The sequence below is a fragment of the Chiloscyllium punctatum genome, chromosome 20, assembly GCF_047496795.1.
Source record: "Chiloscyllium punctatum isolate Juve2018m chromosome 20, sChiPun1.3, whole genome shotgun sequence".
NCBI classification, from domain to species: Eukaryota; Metazoa; Chordata; class Chondrichthyes; order Orectolobiformes; family Hemiscylliidae; genus Chiloscyllium; species Chiloscyllium punctatum.
In genome coordinates, this window is record NC_092758.1 from 52,820,369 (window position 1) to 52,831,389 (window position 11,021).

Genomic DNA, 11,021 nt, shown 5'->3' on the forward strand with positions numbered 1-11,021 from the left:
TTGCCATGAAGCACAACAACGTATCTCATGTGCCTTACCAAACTCACCTCATTAATTACCTACCATGTCCTATGTCCTTTCTAATGCCCAGTTTCAACCCTACCCTGCTACCCGCTGTCCTCAGGACAACTTGCCATCCAGCATCCCTTGCGGCCACACCATTTTAACAACACCTCAGTGTACCTGAATGAGCACTGACATTCTGAAGCTGCCTTGCTCAGTCATTGTCAGTGAAGGGTAAGATGACACTGTTATTTACTGACAGGGGCCTTAATGTCCTGGTAAAGGGGTGGCCCAGAGGAGGGCAGTAATTGTTCTTCAGGACTGGCAGAGATGGCTGCACCACCAGACCCTGCCAGTGTGATCTGAGGTCACCACCTGGGCCAGTGCCACCTCCAGGGTGTGGATAAATGACCAGAAGTGCCACAAAAATACCAATGACCTTCGCCAAGGTAAATGTGACACTCTTCCTTGCACCACCTCACAAGCCCTCTATCTCTGCCACGGCATCCACTTCCCACCAAGACTCTTGCTCTACTACTGTCACGATTACACTATCTTCCATTGGTCACTTAACCCCTCAGTATTTCACACCCCTGATACTGTCTGCCCACTGAACTGCCTCCTTGATCCCTTGGAACGTCTTTACCATCTTTCCCCCAACATGCTTCAGTACGAACAGCCATGTCTCCCATTGTAATGTCACCTATTTCCCCACGTTTCACAATACAGGAGATGACAGCTCACTACAGGACAGCAAGAGCCATATGTATGAGGATAAACAACATCAGTGACAGACGGGTAAGTAAAGGTAAGGTCATCATAGTCTTACCAGACCTAAGGGCTGCTCTCGCAAAGAAAGAGAAAAAGACAGAAAGAGAAAAAGAAAGAGAGAGAAAGAGAAAAAGGGAAAAACAGAAAGAGACAGGAGAGAAGGAAATAAAGAAATTGGTGTTGGTTTCATGAAGGGAGAGATTGAAAAGTAGACAGCTTCATTTTAACCTCAGTTGTTGTAGGAATTGAACCTGTACTATTAGAATTATAAACCAGATATCTAGACACATGAGCTAAATGACCTGCCAGTCAGGTAAATAAGACACAGTGGTCTTCTTTGCTCAGGATGTGCATCAATGCAGCAAGAAATTTGAGCATGAACAATTTGGCAGCTGGGAACCAAGCCCAGCACCCTCAGCAGCTCATGCAGAGGTGCATAATCTTGCCCTCCACTGCTCCACCCATTGGTGCCCAGAATCAAAGGCATGGTGACAGGAAGATGGCAAATTTTGAATCCAGTCCTCTTCACAAGGAGACAGGGTCATGCTCGGTGCCAATCAGCTGGATGAGGAAATCACAAACAGTGCCCTCTTGGCAGTTTCCATTCAGGACACCTTTGTCCTGCTTACCTATCCCCTGAACTTTGGGTGCTCATGTCCAGGAGGATTAACTTGTCCATGGCAAACGTCCCCTTGGCAAATTTGGGCTGTATAAATATGAATGCTCTGAATCATCCTGATAAACATCTAGGACCAATGATCTCTACATTGCAGCAACTTTCTACACTCCAGCTGTGAAACCAGGGAATGCACTTCCTTCACTCTTACCAGGTCAAAGTCCTGGAATTCCCTCCCGAATGGCATTGTGGTTCAACACACAGCAGGAGGACTGCAGCAGTTCAAGAAGGCAGCTCACCATCACCTTCTCAAGGACAACTAGGGACAAGCAATTAATGCTGGCCAGCCAGCGACACCCACATTCCACAATTGAATAATTTTTAAAAATTAGATATAGTGGGAGGGACAGAAAGAAGAAAATGTATTGAGACCACTTTGGTGGCATGGGTGAAGGAAGCCATTTTATTATTTGAGTTTTGTGCATAAATATTGCTGACTACAACTTTCATCCATCTGGTTAGGTGTCTCTAACTGGATACGCAATACATTATCACACCATCTGGCAGCAGCTCGTGCCCAAACAAAATCCTTCATGGATTGAGATCTGTGCTGAGCACCTTCCACATAAGCGACAATGCAAGGGGAGCAGTGTGAATTTATGGCACTCATTGCTGCTGAAGTTGTTAGTCCTCCCGGATGGAGAAGGGCTCATGCCCGAAACATCGATTCTCCTGCTCCTTGGATGCTGTCTGACCTGCTGTGCTTTTCCAGCAACACATTTTCAGCTCCTGGATGAAGACCCCAATTGTTTAAATCACTTTCTCTGTAAAGGTTTAGCTGTCAAATAATCATCCAGCTGTTACTGTGCCAGGGAGGTGTCACCTACTGAAAAGTTCAATGCTGCAGGATGGCCAGGGAGTATACAGACTATAGATCTGTATGCTAGACCTTATAGGGGCTCGTGATCTATGTTGTTTCTCTTAAAAAGCCCTGTTAATAGTGTATATGACAGTCACCTCCTTCACAGTTTGAGTCATTTACTCCTTCCACTCCTATTGTGGTGGCAGCCATTTTCCTCCCTTTGCACACTTTCCATTTACAGCAGAATGGATACTGACAGTGAGTGCTCCTTCTCCAGTGTCTTCTAATTTTTGGGGAATGTGTAAACAAGTCCCCAAATATCCACATCCCCTTCCTGGCACCCCTCCAGTCAACCCCATGGGATTCACACTGCGACAAGGCCTCACCCAACCAGTCAACATTTGTTTACTCCTGTCTCCACTGACCCTAGAACTAATGAAGTGACCATGCCTGGTATGGACAGTCACTAACGTGAAGCTACTCAATGTGATGACATACCCTCCGCCTGCATCACACCTTTTCCAGCCAAACTTTGCAGTATTACTGCCTTTGAAATCCTGCTGGCCATCTTTGGATATGCACTAGGCTCACAGTCAGAGTCCCAAAGCATAACCGGCTGACAGTCAGCTCCACAGACGAGGCCACAACTTAACCCGCAAACAACTGTCTAACATCTCCCGTCTTCCACTCAACACACCCACCCCTCGGTTTCTGAGGATGGACTCAACAGAGTAACTGTGGCCTGTGCATCTTCTTGACAACATTAGCCCACATTCCAGGCTTTCCATAACAGAACCATCCGACTGGTAAAGATGGCATAGTGGCTCAGTGGTTAGCACCGCTACCTCACAGCACCTGGGTTCACTTCCAGCCTTGGGTAACTAGTTTGCATGTTCTCACTGTGTATGTGGGTTTCCTCTGGGTGCTTTGGTTTCCTCCCACAGTCCAAAGATGTGCAGGTCAGGTGGATTGCCTGTGGTAAAATATGGGGTTACAGAGATAGAGTAAGAGCATTGGTCGAGATGGAATGCTTTTCAGAGGGTTGGTGCAGGCTCAATAGACTCAATGAAAGGCTTTTGCCCGAAACATCAATTTTCCTGCTCCTTGGATGCTGCCTGACTGGCTGTGTTTTTCCAGCACCACTCTAATTTAGACTCTGATTTCCAGCATCTGCAGTCCTCACTTTTGCCTCAATGGACCCAATAGCCTCTTTTCACACTGTCAGTATTCTATGACTGCCCAGAGGCCCACTTCCTTGACATCAGAGGCATGGACCCCATGACTGGATGCCAAACCATGACCAACTCCCAGGGCTAGTATGGGAAGCTGTCTTTGACTTACAGTGCTGGGATCCCTGACTGACCAGTGTCCTCACAGTCTTCAGTAAGGACTACACCATTTGATTTGGATACAAGGCTGCCTGCTTGCTGCACATGCTGTGTGTTTGGCATTGAAGATGGTGCCACATGGAGAAAATGGGAAATTGATGTAGCACATACAGCGAGATATACTTCATCCAAACTGAAATCTGCTTAGCAACAAAGCAAGCTGCTTGTTTTCGTGACTGTGCTAATTGGCAATGAAAAGGTGAGAAAGGGATGTTGTGAGCAAGCAGGTAGGCGTGAAGTAAGTGAGCACTAAGGGAGCAAGCAAATGTTCCTGAGATGCGGCATGGTTCTGAGTGACTGCTTGCTTTCTGTCCTTGTACACAGTGCCCTTGCTGCAACTTTTCAACACAAGCTACTGTGTGTGCATTCTGCAATGCAAGTCTGTGCTTCCTGAGTGCAATGTCAGTGCAGAGCAGAATGCCAGCTTGATCATTGTAGACAGTTGCCAATGTCCTTGGAGGAGAAGTGAGGGCTGTTGATGTCCTTTGTGTGAATACTGTGCCTTTAAGAGAGGTTTTCTGTCCTGTTTCTCCTGCAGAGGGGTGTTTTCACAATGGTGCAAAAATATCACCTTTGTATAGGCAGCTGGTGAACAGTTTTGAATTCTCCCTGGGTGATTTCTTTTAAAGTAAGCCAAAAGAACCATGAATGGGCAGGGTCAGGCTCAGACAGACCAAAAGGATTTTGGTTTTGCTTTCAGTTAGTTGGTGGCTTTTGCTGGCTGCTTGAGCTGAAAGCCAGAGTTCACTGCTGTGAGAGTGAAGATTTAGAAAGGCTTCCTCTTAAATTAAAATGGCATTTTGTTTCTTTTAGTTTTCTTTCTACTGGACTGGAGAGATACCCACATGAGGAGGACATGCTTATGGATGCTGCCGAAATTGGAACAGTGGATAATTGGTGGCTAGATAATACATTATCTTGCTAAGAATTTTAATAAAGTTTTACCAATTCTTATTTTTATTGTATTTTAGCTGTGTTGTAAGAATCAAGTGTGTTTTGATTAATGCTTAGGGTGGACCAATCAAATCATATCTGGAAGTCAGTGCCTTGCACCCATTTTTAAAAAAAATATAAAAGTTAAGGTCTAAGATATCCATAATATATTTTGGGAAGTCAGGTCTGGTTCATAACACTGATATAAGCCCAAGCCTGTGAGTTTGGTTTTAGCAGCACACAGGTCATTTAGAGCAAGCAGCGAGCTGAATCTCCCAAATCCTCCGTTTTACAATTGGCAAGGTGCGAGGTGTGACATTAATAAGACCCTTAACGAGTGTGTTAATTCTCATTTTGCCAGTGCCTAGTGAGAATTTCAACACACTGCTTGTGAAAAGCATAAAGGATGACACAAGACCATAGAACATAGAACAGTACAGCAGAGGAACAGGCTCTTCGGCCCACATCTCGATATCGAGATGTGTCTTGTTACACTAGGTTCCTGATTCTGCCACTCATCTTGCTATAGCCAGGTCTCTCAGGTCTCTATATAAGTCAGAACCTGGTATATCTATGAATACTAGGTACAGCAGTGTTTGGTATTAAATTATAGTAAATTAATGTTACTCTGATGTCTGAGCCTTAAGACTGTTCTTAAGCTTCTCTTCTCCTCAACCAATCTGCCTTGAATCCAAAGTCATGGTATGGCATCAAAACACACCATTAAAACAGTCCCCCTTTCTCCACCTCTAAAGCTGACTGGAGACAGGCATGTTTTAATGGAAAAACATTTTCACCTCTGAGTGCTGTGACACCCAAGAATAGTTATTATCAGTGGAGCACAGGTGAATGGCTTTTTTTTTCCACTTCACATCTGGCACCAGGCTTTTAAAGAATATGCTCACAATATTCTGTGAATGTTGAACTGTTTGTGAGCTGTGAAAGTGAAAGATACAAAAACGTTTTTTTTTTGTTTTCCTTAAGAGAAAATGATATTATTTTTGTTGTATTTAAACCAGCCTGAAATGAATAATAAAAACATTCCAACTTTCACACACACTCCTGCAGTTCTTACGCACACACAAATAGATTGCAACGTGGTTGGATAATTTAAGAGATTTTTAAAAGTCTAGTAAAGATTAAAGTTACGTGAATCTCATTGGTTGAGTTGCTGATTGGGATGGATCGAGACAAGTTATTAGACCCTGACCATTTGGCAGTGAGGACATTTTGAAGGTGTTGACAGTTGATAATCTTTTATTCTGTAGATAGCACTTGGTATTGTAAATGAATCTCTGCCTGTGGCACATAGATAATCAAACAACCGACAGAGTTTGAGGTTGCAGGATGGTCAGACACAGCGGAAGAGAAAAAGGTGTCCACTTGGGAAACTTCTGCTTATCTTCAAAATGGCTTGTTTCTCTCTGGTTCTTTAAATGAGTATAATTTCTTGTCTGAGTCAATGTCTCCATGCTGCGCAATGGGAAATGGAAGGTGGCTATTCATACATTCTTCAGATGAACTGGTTTCTCTGAACCCCATCATTGTTGAATGTCACTCAGACACATGCACAGAATGTAGCTGGTGTGAGTCAAGCTTTTAAAAGGATGGGTGAGGGGTCTAATTAGGTGGGAGGCCAAATCTCAGTCTTCCAAAAAGCAGATTAGACTGATTTTAAGTTCTCAGAACTTTAGCTGTAATCAGTGGGCAACTTTTTCGCATTCATTAGCACAACTTAAACCCCATCACACTGAAAATACATTCACAATTGGAATTTTGTTACCCAGAAATGGGAAACATAGCTGTGCAAAAATCCAACTATTTATAATAAGACGGTATACACATCGGGATTGATTGCTCCATCCACCCTCTGGAGAATAATCTCTAACTTGGCTTCTTCAGGATAAACTGTTCTGTTGCACAAATGCTTACAGTGTTCAGGCTGAAGCCACTCCATGTTCATCAGTGCAAGAGAATCCACATACATATGCAGTCTGCCAGCTTAGTGTTTGAACACTTCGAATGTTTGGGATGAAGGCTCAATGGGCCCACCAATCTGCCATGTGAAGCAGCCCCACTGGTTGGGCTCAGCTACCCAAACAGTCTAGGCAGGCAATGCTCAACTAGAAAGAAGAACTAATTTAGATGGCAGATGTGAGTAAAGGGGAATCAGCCTACAAGGAACTTGACATAAAAAGAGGAGAGAGGGGAATCTAAGTGAAATGGCATGATTGTTGAAGGTTTCCTGGCAAATGAAACAGACTGAGATGCGGAGATGACATGAATTGTTATAGAACATAGAACATAGAACAATACAACGCAGTACAGGCCCCTCGGCCCTCGATGTTGCGCCGATCAAAGCCCACCTAACCTACACTAACCCACTATCCTCCATATACCTATCCAATGCCCGCTTAAATACCCATAAAGAGGGAGAGTCCACTACTGCTACTGGCAGGGCATTCCATGATCTTACGACTCGCTGACTGAAGAACCTACCCCTAACATCAGTCCTATATCTACCCTCCCTTAATTTAAAGCTATGCCCCCTTGTAATAGCTGACTCCATACGTGGAAAAAGGTTCTCACTGTCAACCCTATCTAACCCCCTAATCATCTTGTACACCTCTATCAAATCACCCCTAAACCTTCTTTTCTCCAATGAAAACAGCCCCAAGTGCCTCAGCCTTTCCTCATACGATCTTCCTACCATACCAGGCAACATCCTGGTAAACTTCCTCTGCACCCGTTCCAGTGCCTCCACATCCTTCCGATAGTATGGCGACCAAAACTGCACACAATATTCCAGATGCGGCCGCACCAGAGTCTTATACAACTGCAGCATGACCTCAGGATCCGGAACTCAATTCCTCTACCAATAAAAGCCAGTACGCCATATGCCTTCTTCACTGCACTATTTACCTGGGTGGCAACTTTCAGAGATCTGTGTACATGGACACCAAGATCCCTCTGCTCTTCCACACTACCAAGTAGTCTACCATTAGCCCAGTAATCCATCTTTTTATTACTCTTACCAAAGTGAATCACTTCACACTTAGCTACATTGAACTCCATTTGCCACCTTTCTGCCCAGCTCTGCAGCTTCTCTATATCCCGCTGTAACCTGCCATATCCTTCCTCACTGTCTACAACTCCTCCGACTTTCGTATCATCCGCAAACTTGCTCACCCAACCTTCTAACCCTTCCTCCAGGTCATTTATAAAAATGACAAACAGCAATGGTCCCAAAACAGATCCTTGCGGAACACCACTAGTGACGGCACTCCAAGATGAACCTTTGCCATCAACTACTACCCTCTGTCTTCTTCCAGAGAGCCAATTCCTAATCCAAACCTCCAACTCACCCTCAATGCCATATCTCTGTATTTTCTGCAGTAGCCTACCATGGGGGACCTTATCAAACGCCTTACTAAAATCCATATATACCACATCTACCGCTTTCCCCTCATCTACCTCCTTCGTCACCTTCTCAAAGAATTCAATAAGGTTTGTGAGGCACGACCTGCCCTTCACAAAACCATGCTGACTATCCTTGATCACATCATTCTTATCCAGATGTGCATAAATCCTATCCCTTACAATTCTCTCTAAGACTTTGCCCACAACAGAAGTGAGACTCACTGGCCTATAGTTACTAGGATTATCCCTACTCCCCTTCTTGAACAAGGGACCCACGTTTGCTAGCCTCCAGTCCTCTGGCACTACTCCTGTAGACAAAGAGGACACAAAAATCAAGGCCAATGGCTCTGCAATCTCCTCCCTTGCTTCCCAGAGAATCCTAGGATAAATGCAATCAGGCCCAGGGGACGTATCTATTTTCACCCTTGCCAGAATTTCCAACACCTCATCTCTACATATCTCAAAGCCATCCATTCTACTTATTCGTGCCGCAGTATTCATATCGACAACAATGTCCCGTTCCTGAGTGAATACTGACGAAAAGTATTCATTCAGCGCCTCCCCAATCTCTTCAGCCTCCACACGCAACTTCCCATTACTATCCTTGATTGGACCTATTCCTTCCCTAGTCATTCTTTTATTCCTAACATACCTATAGAAAGCCTTAGGGTTTTCCCTAATCCTACCAACTAAGGACCTTTCATGTCCCCTCCTTGCTGCTCTTAGCTCTCTCTTCAGGTCCTTCCGGGCTACCTTATAACTCTCAATCGCCCCTATTGAACCTTCACGCCTCATCTTTACAAAGGCCGCCCTCTTCCATTTAACAAGGGATTCCAACTCCTTATTAAACCACGGCTCCCTCACACGACCCTTTCCTCCCTGCCTGATAGGTACGTACTTATCAAGGACACTCAATAGTTGCTCCTTGAACAAGTTCCACATATCAATTACGCTCTTGCCTTGGAATCTACTTTTCCAATCCACACATCCTAAGTCATGCCTCAACGCATCATAATTTCCCTGCCCCCAGCTATAACTCTTGCCCTGTAGTACACACTTATCCCTCTCCATCACTAGACTAAAAATCACCGAATTGTGGTCACTGTCCCCAAAGTGCTCACCTACCTCTAGTTCTAATACCTGGCCTGGTTCGTTACCCAGAACCAAATCCAGTATGGCCTCACCTCTTGTTGGCTTATCTACATATTGTGTCAGGAAACTCTCCTGCACACATTGCACAAACACTGACCCATCTAACGAACTTGAGCTATAGCTTTCCCAATCAATATCAGGAAAGTTAAAGTCTCCCATAACAATCACCCTATTACTGTCATTCTTCTCCTGAATCATCTTCGCAATCCTTTCTTCAACGATTCTAGGACTATTAGGAGGCCTATAAAAGACTCCTAACAGGGTGACCTCACCTCTCCTATTCCTAACCTCAACCCAAACTACCTCAGATGGCAAATCTTCATCCATCTTCCTTTCCACCGCTGTAATACTATCTTTGACAAGCAAAGCCACACCTCCCCCTCTTTTACCCCCACCTCTGACCCTACTAAAACATTTAAACCCTGGAACCTGCAACAACCAATCCTGTCCCTGATCTAGCCATGTCTCCGTAATAGCCACAACATCGAAGTCCCAGGTACCAACCCACGCTGCAAGTTCACCTACCTTATTTCGTATACTTCTGGCATTAAAGTATACACACTTCAAGCCACTCTTCTGTATACAGGCACCATCCTTTAAGATTGATGCCATATTCCTACCCTCCCTACACTCCAGGTCCTGCACCCTAAAGCTACAGTCTGGGTTCCCATGCCCCTGCAGAGTTAGTTTAAACCCCCCCCAAGAGCACTAGCAAACCTCCCCCCAAGGATACTGGAGCCCCTCAGGTTCAGGTGCAGACCATCCTGTCTATAGAGGTCCCACCTTCCCCAGAAAGAACCCCAGTTATCCAAGTACCGAAATCCCTCCCTCCTGCACCATCCCTGTAGCCACGCATTTAACTCTTCTCTCTCCCTATTCCTCGACTCTCTATCACGTGGCACGGGTAACAAACCAGAGACAACAACTCTGTTTGTTCTAACTCTGAGCTTCCAACCTAGCTCCCTAAAAGCCTGTCTAACATCCTCAGCACTCCTACCTATGTCATTGGTGCCAATATGGACCACGACTTCAGGCTGCTCCCCCTCCCCCTTAAGGACCCGGAAAACACGATCAGAGACATCACGTACCCTTGCACCTGGGAGGCAACATACCAAACGTGAGTCTCTCTCGTTCCCACAAAACCGCCTATCTGTGCCCCGAACTATCGAGTCCCCAATTATTATTGCTCTGCTCTTCTCCACCCTTCCCTTCTGAGTAGCGGGGACAGGCTCCGTGCCAGAGGCCTGAGCCCCGTTACTTACCCCTGGTAAGTCGTCCCCCCCACAAGTATCCAAAACGGTATACTTGTTCTTGAGGGGAACGACCACAGGGGGTCCCTGCACTGGCTGCTTCCTCCCAGTCCCCCTCACTGTCACCCATCTATCTGCCATCTTTGGAGTTACTACTTCCCTATAGCTCCGATCTATGACCCCCTCTGCCTCCCGAATGATCCGAAGTTCATCCAACTCCAGCTCCAGTTCCCTAACACGGTCTTGGAGGAGCTGGAGATGGGTGCACTTCCTGCAAGTGTAATCAGCAGGGATGTCCATGGCATCCCTCACCTCATACATGTTGCAGGAGGAACATTGCACTGCCTTCACTGCCATCCCTCTAAAGCTAACCTTTATTTTAAAACAAAACTGGGTCTAAAGAATACAACAAGCAAAATTCAGCACTTACCTACTTACCACAACGGATCTTATTATTAGGTTAGAGGAGGAGGGCGGGTGGGAGGCACTACCTCCGTAGTGCCTCGGGTTCTTCAGCTGCGCGCTTTTAAAGGGGAAACAAACCTCCCCAGGTAAGCTTACGCACTACCTGCTTCCGGGTCTCGGCTGCCTCTCTGGTCGTCGTCACTTCCCCCTACTGCTCCCGC